The sequence below is a fragment of the Salvelinus fontinalis genome, chromosome 8 (genome assembly GCF_029448725.1).
Source record: "Salvelinus fontinalis isolate EN_2023a chromosome 8, ASM2944872v1, whole genome shotgun sequence".
NCBI classification, from domain to species: Eukaryota; Metazoa; Chordata; class Actinopteri; order Salmoniformes; family Salmonidae; genus Salvelinus; species Salvelinus fontinalis.
The window spans coordinates 32,965,711-32,977,041 of record NC_074672.1 but is presented as its reverse complement, the minus strand read 5'-3'; positions in this window follow the sequence as shown (position 1 = coordinate 32,977,041).

The window sequence follows — 11,331 nt, the reverse complement described above, 5'->3', positions numbered from 1 at the left end:
AGACTGGAAACACATGTACAATATTCCAGACTGGAAACACATGAACAATGTTCCAGTCTGGAAACACATGAACAATATTCCAGTCTGGAAACACATGTACAATATTCCAGACTGGAAACACATGAACAATGTTCCAGTCTGGAAACACATGTACAATGTTCCAGTCTGGAAACACATGTACAATATTCCAGACTGGAAACACATGAACAATGTTCCAGTCTGGAAACACATGAACAATATTCCAGTCTGGAAACACATGTACAATATTCCAGACTGGAAACACATGAACAATGTTCCAGTCTGGAAACACATGTACAATATTCCAGTCTGGAAACACATGTACAATATTCCAGACTGGAAACACATGAACAATGTTCCAGTCTGGAAACACATGTACAATATTCCAGTCTGGAAACACATGTACAATATTCCAGACTGGAAACACATGAACAATGTTCCAGTCTGGAAACACATGAACAATGCTCCAGTCTGGAAACACATGTACAATGTTCCAGTCTGGAAACACATGTACAATGTTCCAGTTTGGAAACACATGTACAATGTTCCAGTCTGGAAACACATGAACAATGTGCCAGTTTGGAAACACATGAACAATATTCCAGTCTGGAAACACATGAACAATGTTCCAGTCTGGAAACACATGTACAATGTTCCAGTCTGGAAACACATGAACAATGTTCCAGTCTGGAAACACATGTACAATGTTCCAGTCTGGAAACACATGTACAATATTCCAGACTGGAAACACATGAACAATGTTCCAGTCTGGAAACACATGTACAATGTTCCAGTCTGGAAACACATGTACAATATTCCAGTCTGGAAACACATGTACAATGTTCCAGTCTGGAAACACATGAACAATGCTCCAGTCTGGAAACACATGTACAATGTTCCAGTCTGGAAACACATGAACAATGCTCCAGACTCATTTTGTTATGGTGGGCAGAAAGGAACTCATGTTAGGTGCAAAACTCATTTTCAAAGACAATACATTCAGTAACTGTTTTATGACTAGATAGACATTGTGTGACACTCTTCATGACCAATTCACTTTACATTATCAATTTTAAATCAGGCGTGTTGGTGCTGGAATATATATGTCAGTCTCCAGGATTGAAGAACACTGCGTTAGAAAACTAAAGTGGAGCCCCATGTACAGTAATGGTTGTGGCTTGGCCAGAGGGGGAAGCCAACACACCCTACCCCAGTCAGGCTGGGTGTGAGGAGGCAGGTTCCTCCCTGTTAGGGCTGGAGCTGTGTGGAGCGATGGTATTTTTACACAGGGTAAAGTGCTGACCCTGTACCAGGTACTTAGAACCCTGCTGGCTTCTGGCAGACAGTTCTAAGACTGAGAATTCCTGGAACCCCACCCCTGGAGAAGTGGTGCAGGGGTGTGGATGGCAGAGCGGATTACCTCACTCTACACCTCCACCTTCCACCACCTATCATCACCAAGAGCACCTACACCACCTAGCATCACCAAGGGCACCTACCCCACCTAGCATCACCAAGGGCACCTACACCACCTAGCATCTCCAAGGGCACCTACACCACCTAGCATCACCAATTAAACACTTCCTAAATCAATGCCTAAAAAATATTTTTTGCGATCATCTTCAACATTATTAGGTGCAGTTCATCCATCCTTACCCACGACTCTATTTATTCCACCCCTCTTCTATGTTGGTGTGAAGTCCCTCACAGCCAAGGTCTGATAGACCAGGTAGACCCACGAATTACTCTTCATCCCCTATACCACTCCATATTTCTCTTTCTCTTTCTCTTTCTCTTTCTTTCTTTCTTTCTTTCTTTCTTTCTTTCTTTCTTTCTCTCTCTCTCTCTCTCTCTCTCTCTCTCTCTCTCTCTCTCTCTCTCTCTCTCTCTCTCTCTCTCTCTCTCTCTCTCCCTCTCTCTCTCTCTCTCTCTCTCTCTCTCTCTCCCTCTCCCTCTCCCTCTCTCTCTCCCTCTCTCCCACATCTGTCTCTTTGCCCTCAGAAACTTGTAGAGGACATCTCTCCTCCAATCAGAAGACATAGAGACATTATGTCAATTAAATGTTATGTGCTTATGCCGCAAATTGCACACACATGTTCCTGCCGCAAATCACACACACGCACGCACACACGCACACACACATACACACACAGACTGACACACACACACACACACATACAAACACAGACACAGACACACATACACATACACATACACATACACATACACATACACATAAACACATGTTCTTGCCTCCCTCCTCATTAGCTACCTTGAGTGTATATACAATTATCTTTCTCTTTCTCCCTCTCTCTCTCTGTCTCTCTCTCTGTCTCTCTCTTTCCCTCTTTCTCTCTCTCTCTTTCTCTCTCTCTCTCTTTCTCTTTCTATCTCTCTCTTTCTCTCTCTCTCTCTTTCTCATCACCTGCAATGGGTGTATCTACTACCTCTAATCTCAATAACATAATCTGTTTAAATCTGCCTAAACTACACACTTACACGTGTGCACGCAATTATCCAAGTCATATGTATGCAAAGGACGTTCACACAGGTTCACGCACACATGCACACACGCGCACGCGCACACACACACACACACACACAATCTACGGGCGATTGGGGTCAATCCCCAATAAACTCAGCTGAGGAGGCCCAAAGCTCTCTTACTGCTCAGCTGCCCTGTTAATGTGAAACTGTGTTACAACACACAGAGCACAGAGTATTGAGCCATGGCTTGTAAGGCCTACTGTTGTGTTTTTAGATATATATTAGATAAGATATAGTTTCTATTAGTTGACTAGGCAAACCTTTCTTTCAGCTCTCTGTGTTTTATCTATGTTTATAACTGATCCTGGTTCAGTTATTTTTCTCTCTGGACAGATCCCTCAGAGGGATCGCTCAAGTTCCACTGTGAAATTAGACATCCATCCAAGTAAGCAGGACATCAGGAGAGGACATCAAAACTGGCCACGAGTGGCAACGATGAGCACTATCACCATCAAGTAGACTTTGGTTTTGCTAGGACATTGTGGATGTAGATGGGGGATGGGCTTAGGCAGGAACTCCGGCACTGAGGGGTGCATGTTCAATCCCAGTGCTAGGCACTAGTTTTAACCTTATCCCATACCTCAACCCTTAACTTAACCATCCGTTATTAATGCCTACATTTAACCTTTGGAATTTGACGTTCATGGACAAGGGTTTCAACTTCTGATTCTGCAATGAGAATGTGAGAGCTTATTGGACCTCTATGAGCTGTTTGTGTTTGTATCTGACCCAGGTACAGTTGTTATTTATCTATCTGGATAGACCCCTAGCAGCTGTCTGTGTTGTATCTTGCCCTAGTACTGTTGTTATCTGTTATCCCTCTCCGCAGACAGCGTCTGAATCTGATCGCGGTTCAGATATTATTATGTAGCTGGGATGAACATGTGTCTGTAATCTGACCTTGGTACAGTGCTGTTCTGCTGTTTTTTCTGTTCTATGTTTTTCCATACTGTCTCTTGCCTCTTAACCACTTACAGATGTTGGCAGCGGGGTGCGTTGTGGCGACTCCAAACGAGGAAATCTAAAAAGGGATCAGCCCGTAAAAACAGGCTGAGAGAACGAGGGAGAAAGAGAGAAGAGAGAATGAGGGAAAGAACTAAAGAGAGCAGACAACAAAGAAATAGAGAGTGAGAGAGAGAAGGAGAGAGAGATGGAGGGAGGGAGAAAAATAGATGGAAGGAGGGAGAGAGAGAGAGATATCAGACCAGCAAGAGTGTACTCTTCAGTCTCTGCGTCTCTCTCTCTCTCTCTGCTGTGTTGATTGTAAAGATGAGTGACCTGTCTCTCCCACCACCTCCCTTCTCCTCTCCTCTCCTCTCCTTCCTCCCTCCATCCCTCTCCATCCATCCTCCTCCCTCTCTCCCCTGCACTTTATTTACTAATGGATCCATCCAATTATTTTCCCCACATGTGAGAGGCTGCAACAGGCCAGCGCAGGATGCCACACAGATATGATACACAATACACTCTATAAACAGCCACTGTACTCCTACAGTTTCATACATTTGATAAATTTCACTCCTAAGGTTTGTTGGAATTCAAAATGACTAAATATCACTCTGGTGTCTTATACAGTGAGGGACATGTTTTGTCTGTTGTGGTGATACCGTTACCGGTGTCTTATACGGTGAGGGTCATGTTTTAGTGTGTTGTGATGATACCAGATGTGAGACCAAGTCATTGTTTTACAAGTCACAAGTAAGTCTCAAGTCTAGGCACTCATGTCCCAAATCAAGTCCCAAGTCAAGACAGGCAAGTCCGAGTCAAGTCTCAAGTCAAGACCGTTAAGTATCAAGTCAAGTCACAAGTCCTAAACTTTGAGTTTCGAGTCCTTAACAAGTCATGATGTGATCTTCACCAAATGTCATTCCATTTCATATTTTTAACAAGAGTAATAGTTAGTATATTACATTTATGCAAATCATGAATGCTTTTAAAAATATCTATATATTTATTACTTTCCAAATAAACTAGATATTTCCATGGAAATACATGCGTAGCCATGAGAAATACCACCCCCCAATAGTGATCGACTATCGAGGATCGCTATGGGGCGCAATCGGGCGATGTAGGCTTGTACACAATCGCCCAACCTTAACACACACACACACACACACTCTCTCTGTGTGGTTACAGTAGGCTAACGTATGTCAATGGTTTTAGGAACAGCAGTAACATCAGGCAGGATTTAGGCTACCAACTGCCTAGCCAGTTGTAGCTCAATCTTGGGTGCAATGATCATGTTCCCGCACTGACTGACTGTGTGGAGGCTCATTGATTTAACACTACATGATACACTAGTAAAGTAATAATATATATAGCTGTCGGCTATATTAACCATGACTTACCGTTCTTTGTGCAGCTTCAAATGTCGAACAAAGTTGGAAATTGTTGCGCCTCCGTCTGTAATTATCTTCCCGCATGTTTTGCAAGTTGCAATCCGTTTTTTGTTGATACAGCGTTGTGTTTTATTGGGTATCATCTTTCCAAGGGCTCCATCTGAATTCCTCGGCCGACGTTCCTCTGCACTGCCACGCAAAATGTTTTCTCAGCTGGCCCAATTTAATTGTCTGCTGTCCGTGCAAAGCATGTCCAGGCAGCGATGTCCTGTCAAGCATGGCCAGGCAGCGATGTCCTGTCAAGCATGGCCAGGCAGCAATGTCCTGTCAAGCATTGCCAGGCAGCAATGTCCCGTCAAGCATGGCCAGGCAGCAATGTCCTGTCAAGCATGGCCAGGCAGCAATGTCCCGTCAAGCATGGCCAGGCAGCGATGTCCTGTCAAGCCTGGCCAGGCAGCGATGTCCTGTCAAGCATGGCCAGGCAGCGATGTCCCGTCAAGCATGGCCAGGCAGCAATGTCCCGTCAAGCATGGCCAGGCAGCGATGTCCTGTCAAGCATGGCCAGGCAGCAATGTCCTGTCAAGCATGGCCAGGCAGCAATGTCCCGTCAAGCATGGCCAGGCAGCGATGTCCTGTCAAGCATGGCCAGGCAGCAATGTCCTGTCAAGCATGGCCAGGCAGCAATGTCCCGTCAAGCATGTCCAGGCAGCGATGTCCCGTCAAGCATGGCCAGGCAGCAATGTCCCGTCAAGCATGGCCAGGCAGCGATGTCCTGTCAAGCATGGCCAGGCAACGTCCTCGGCCGACGTTCCTCTGCACTGCCACGCAAAATGTTTTCTCAGCTGGCACAATTTAATTGTCTGCTGTCCATGCAAAGCATGTCCAGGCAGCGATGTCCTGTCAAGCATGGCCAGGTAGCGATGTCCTGTCAAGCATGGCCAGGCAGCAATGTCCTGTCAAGCATGGCCAGGCAGCAATGTCCCGTCAAGCATGGCCAGGCAGCGATGTCCTGTCAAGCATGGCCAGGCAGCGATGTCCCGTCAAGCATGGCCAGGCAGCAATGTCCCGTCAAGCATGGCCAGGCAGCGATGTCCTGTCAAGCATGGCCAGGCAGCAATGTCCTGTCAAGCATGGCCAGGCAGCAATGTCCCGTCAAGCATGGCCAGGCAGCGATGTCCTGTCAAGCATGGCCAGGCAGCAATGTCCTGTCAAGCATGGCCAGGCAGCAATGTCCCGTCAAGCATGTCCAGGCAGCGATGTCCCGTCAAGCATGGCCAGGCAGCTATGTCCCGTCAAGCATGGCCAGGCAGCGATGTCCTGTCAAGCATGGCCAGGCAGCAATGTCCTGTCAAGCCTGTCCAGGCAGCGATGTCCTGTCAAGCATGTCCATGCAGCGATGTCCTGTCAAGCATGTCCAGGCAGCGATGTCCTGTCAAGCATGGCCAGGCAGCGATGTCCTGTCAAGCCTGGCCAGGCAGCGATGTCTTGTCAAGCATGTCCAGGCAGCGATGTCCCGTCAAGCATGGCCAGGCAGCTATGTCCCGTCAAGCATGGCCAGGCAGCGATGTCCCGTCAAGCATGGCCAGGCAGCGATGTCCCGTCAAGCATGGCCAGGCAGCGATGTCCTGTCAAGCCTGGCCATGCAGCGATGTCCTGTCAAGCATGGCCAGGCAGCGATGTCCCGTCAAGCATGGCCAGGCAGCGATGTCCTGTCAAGCATGGCCAGGCAGCGATGTCCCGTCAAGCATGGCCAGGCAGTGATGTCCTGTCAAGCATGGCCAGGCAGTGATGTACCGTCAAGCATAGCTAGGCAGCGATGTCCTGTCCGGCATGGCCAGGCAACAATGTCCTGTCAAGCATGGCCATATATTGACGACCCAACACATACCAGAGCAAGCCCAGGAAGTGTCTCTTTAAAAGAGCGAGGAGACACCAGTGTCCTGTTTGCGGTCGAGGTTAGCGGTTCAAACGTATCATTGACTGCTCTGTGTCTGCTCCTATCGTCTCCCTATAGCCTCATCCCGGGAACGTCCAGACAATGATCAATCCCACCCGGATTTGTGTTTCACCTCCCGGAAGCAGGGATGTACACATGGTTCACTTTCATCGACTTTCTGTAGCCAGGCCTATAGATATTTATCATTTGGACGAGCATATTCCATTGACTGGTTGTGACCGTCTATGTATAGACTCATTAGCACATCTTTGATTACTAAACAGACCACAAAAAAACTATTTCCTGCTGTTGTGTAGAAAGCTATGTCATAACAAAGTCAATTCAGAAAATAAAGGTATTCATATCAAAATGGCAATCAAGATAATATCCAAAAATATCCCAAATTAGACCACTGCACCATCCATTCACAATGAGTTAGTTAGTCCAGTCTTAATTAATGGCTAAACTAAACCGTGGAGTTGTATTTACTGGACTTAACCAATCAGAATGAATGCCTGAATTGCTTTAACCGTTTCCCAAACCTTAACCCTAACCAATCGGAATGAATGCCTGACTGGTAACCAAACGGAATTAATGCCTTTCTTTTTTACTTAACCAAGTCAGAATGAATGGCTATATCGAGGCAAGTCAAAACCATCCACTAGGGGCATCGGTACCATCAAGTAGAATGAGTTTTGCTAGGGTGTTGTGGATGGGGATGGGATAATCAATCCCACTGATAAACACCACGGTGTCAGCAAACACACAAATTTGACGTTTGGAGAATCATGGACTAACGTCTAATTTTGCAGTGACACTGTGAGAGCTTGTTTCTTAGCCTGTTGTTTCAGATTGTTAGGTGGCATTAGTGTAATAGTGGAGTGACTACAGAGACATCTGCAACACTGTGTGATTGGTCAGAGAAATATAGTCATGGCTAGAAGGGATCCAGCTTTTGTCGGAATTGACTTTTCGTAGCAGGTTTCGGCGAACTTACGCAGCAGGTTAGGAGAATAAACATGGAAGTTTAGGAGAATTAGGTTAAGATTAGGAAAAGGGTTAGTGTTAGCTAAAATGAGAGAAAATTGTAAATTGTACAAAAGCATAATCTCAACTAACTAGACATGACTGAGAAATCCAGAGGGGTGTGTGTATGTGTGTGTATGTGTGTGTGTGTGTGTGTGTGTGTGTGTGTGTGTGTGTGTGTGTGTGTGTGTGTGTGTGTGTGTGTGTGTGTGTGTGTGTGTGTGTGTGTGTGTGTGTGTGTGTGTGTGTGTGTGTGTGTGTGTGTGTGTGTGTGTGTGTGTGTGTGTGTGTGTGTGTGTGTGTTAGTGTGTGTGTGTCTGTGTCTGTGTCTGTGTCTGTGTCTGTGTCTGTGTCTGTGTGTGCAGAAGAGTGCACATTTGTGTTTGTGCGTGCAAACAATTGGTTGTATGCCATCATGTTCTCAATTATTTGCAACTGTGTATCAGTGCGATATGTGTGTGTGTGTGTGTGTGTTTGTGTGTGTATGTGGGAAGAATGCAACATGCAGCAGATAAATAGCAGATGCAGTGATGGTGTACCCATCCAAGGCAGACACAAGCAGAGCTAGGCTGGGCTGGGATGAGGGGGAGAGGAGACGAGAGGGAGATGGTGCTGAAGATTGATTGCCATTGACTGAGGTCCAACACTGTCAGAGCCCCACAGCCAATCTAGAGCACACACACGACAGAGAGATACCGCAGGAAAGAGACTTGGAAGAGAGTTACAATACAGTAGAAGCTAAAGCTGAGACTAAAACAGAAAGTAGAACAGAAAGGTCATTGAGAGAGAGAGAGACAGAGAGACAGAGAGACAAAGAGAGAGATACATGCTGCTTGTTGTTCAGCTTCATTCAGACACATTATCATCTCTTACTCTCTTTTTTTCACTCGATAGATGCAAACTGTAGCTAATGCAGTAGTGGTGTGTGTGTCCCTGGGGAGAGAGCCGGTTTAATTCCCCAGGAAATCACTCGAATTTGGAACAGCAGGAAAGTCACTTCCAATGAAGGTCTATGGACTGCTGGTGCGGGTAGGGTGAGAGAGAGAGAGAGAGAGAGAGAGAGAGAGAGAGAGAGAGAGAGAGAGAGAGAGAGAGAGAGAGAGAGAGAGAGAGAGAGAGAGAGAGAGAGAGAGAGAGAGAGAGAGAGAGAGAGAGAGAGAGAGAGAGAGAGAGAGAGAGAGAGATGATTGTATATACACTCAAGGTAGCTAATGAGGAGGGAAGCAAGAACATGTGTTTATGATGTGTGTATGTGTGGGGTGGTAAGTTGTGTGTTCGTAACTTTAATGTATTTTACACCACGGTTCAGATAATAAATGAAATACCTTTTCTATTAGAATGTGAGAGTTAAGAGCACATATTTCTGGTTCTGCATGACTATCCCTCCAGTGGGGAGACAGATCGGAGAAAGAGCTGGACACGGAGCTGGACACGGAGCTAGACACGGAGCTGGAGACGGAGCTGGAGACGGAGCTGGAGACGGAGCTGGACACGGAGCTGGACACGGAGCTGGACACGGAGCTGGAGACGGAGCTGGACAAGGAGCTGGAGACGGAGCTGGAGACGGAGCTGGACACGGAGCTGGACACGGAGCTGGAGACGGAGCTGGAGACGGAGCTGGAGACGGAGCTGGACACGGAGCTGGGCAAGGGGCTGGACACGGAGCTGGAGACGGAGCTGGACACGGAGCTGGACACGGAGCTGGAGACGGAGCTGGACACGGAGCTGGAGACGGAGCTGGAGACGGAGCTGGACACGGAGCTGGACACGGAGCTGGAGACGGAGCTGGACACGGAGCTGGACACGGAGCTGGACACGGAGCTGGACACGGAGCTGGAGACGGAGCTGGACAAGGAGCTGGAGACGGAGCTGGAGACGGAGCTGGACACGGAGCTGGACACGGAGCTGGAGACGGAGCTGGAGACGGAGCTGGAGACGGAGCTGGACACGGAGCTGGACAAGGGGCTGGACACGGAGCTGGAGACGGAGCTGGACACGGAGCTGGACACGGAGCTGGAGACGGAGCTGGACACGGAGCTGGAGACGGAGCTGGAGACGGAGCTGGACACGGAGCTGGACACGGAGCTGGAGACGGAGCTGGACACGGAGCTGGAGACGGAGCTGGAGACGGAGCTGGAGACGGAGCTGGACACGGAGCTGGAGACGGAGCTGGACACGGAGCTGGACACGGAGCTGGACACGGAGCTGGAGACGGAGCTGGACACGGAGCTGGAGACGGAGCTGGACACGGAGCTGGACACGGAGCTGGACACGGAGCTGGAGACGGAGCTGGACACGGAGCTGGAGACGGAGCTGGAGACGGAGCTGGACACGGAGCTGGAGACGGAGCTGGAGACGGAGCTGGAGACGGAGCTGGAGACGGAGCTGGACACGGAGCTGGAGACGGAGCTGGAGACGGCGCTGGACACGGCGCTGGAGACGGAGCTGGACATGGAGCTGGAGACGGACCTGGACACGGAGCTGGACACGGAGCTGGACACGGAGCTGGAGACGGAGCTGGACACGGAGCTGGACACGGAGCTGGAGACGGAGCTGGAGACGGAGCTGGACACGGAGCTGGAGACGGAGCTGGACACGGAGCTGGAGACGGAGCTGGACACAGAGCTGGAGACGGAGCTGGAGACGGAGCTGGAGACGGAGCTGGAGACGGAGCTGGAGACGGAGCTGGACACGGAGCTGGAGACGGAGCTGGACACGGAGCTGGAGACGGAGCTGGACACGGAGCTGGACACGGAGATGGAGACGGAGCTGGAGACGGAGCTGGAGACGGAGCTGGACACGGAGCTGGAGACGGAGCTGGACACGGAGCTGGAGACGGAGCTGGACACGGAGCTGGAGACGGAGCTGGAGACGGAGCTGGAGACGGCGCTGGACACGGAGCTGGAGACGGAGCTGGACATGGAGCTGGACACGGAGCTGGACACGGAGCTGGAGACGAAGCTGGACACGGAGCTGGACACGGAGATGGAGACGGAGCTGGAGACGGAGCTGGACACGGAGCTGGAGACGGAGCTGGACATGGAGCTGGAGACGGACCTGGACACGGAGCTGGAGACGGAGCTGGACACGGAGCTGGAGACGGAGCTGGACACGGAGCTGGAGACGGAGCTGGACACGGAGCTGGAGACGGAGCTGGAGACGGAGCTGGACACGGAGCTGGACATGGAGCTGGACACGGAGCTGGACACGGAGCTGGACACGGAGCTGGACAAGGGGCTGGACATGGAGCTGGAGACGGACCTGGAGACAGATGACCAATACCTTGTAACTACAAATTCAATCACATTAAAACAGTCCTGACATGTGAAAAACACATTACACTTTCTAAAAAAATACATTGTGTAGACGAAACACTGAGCAATGATACAGGTACATCAAAGACACTAGAACAGAGCCCATTGGTTAATAATCCCCAGTAATTGAATGCCTTAATAATGACTAAAT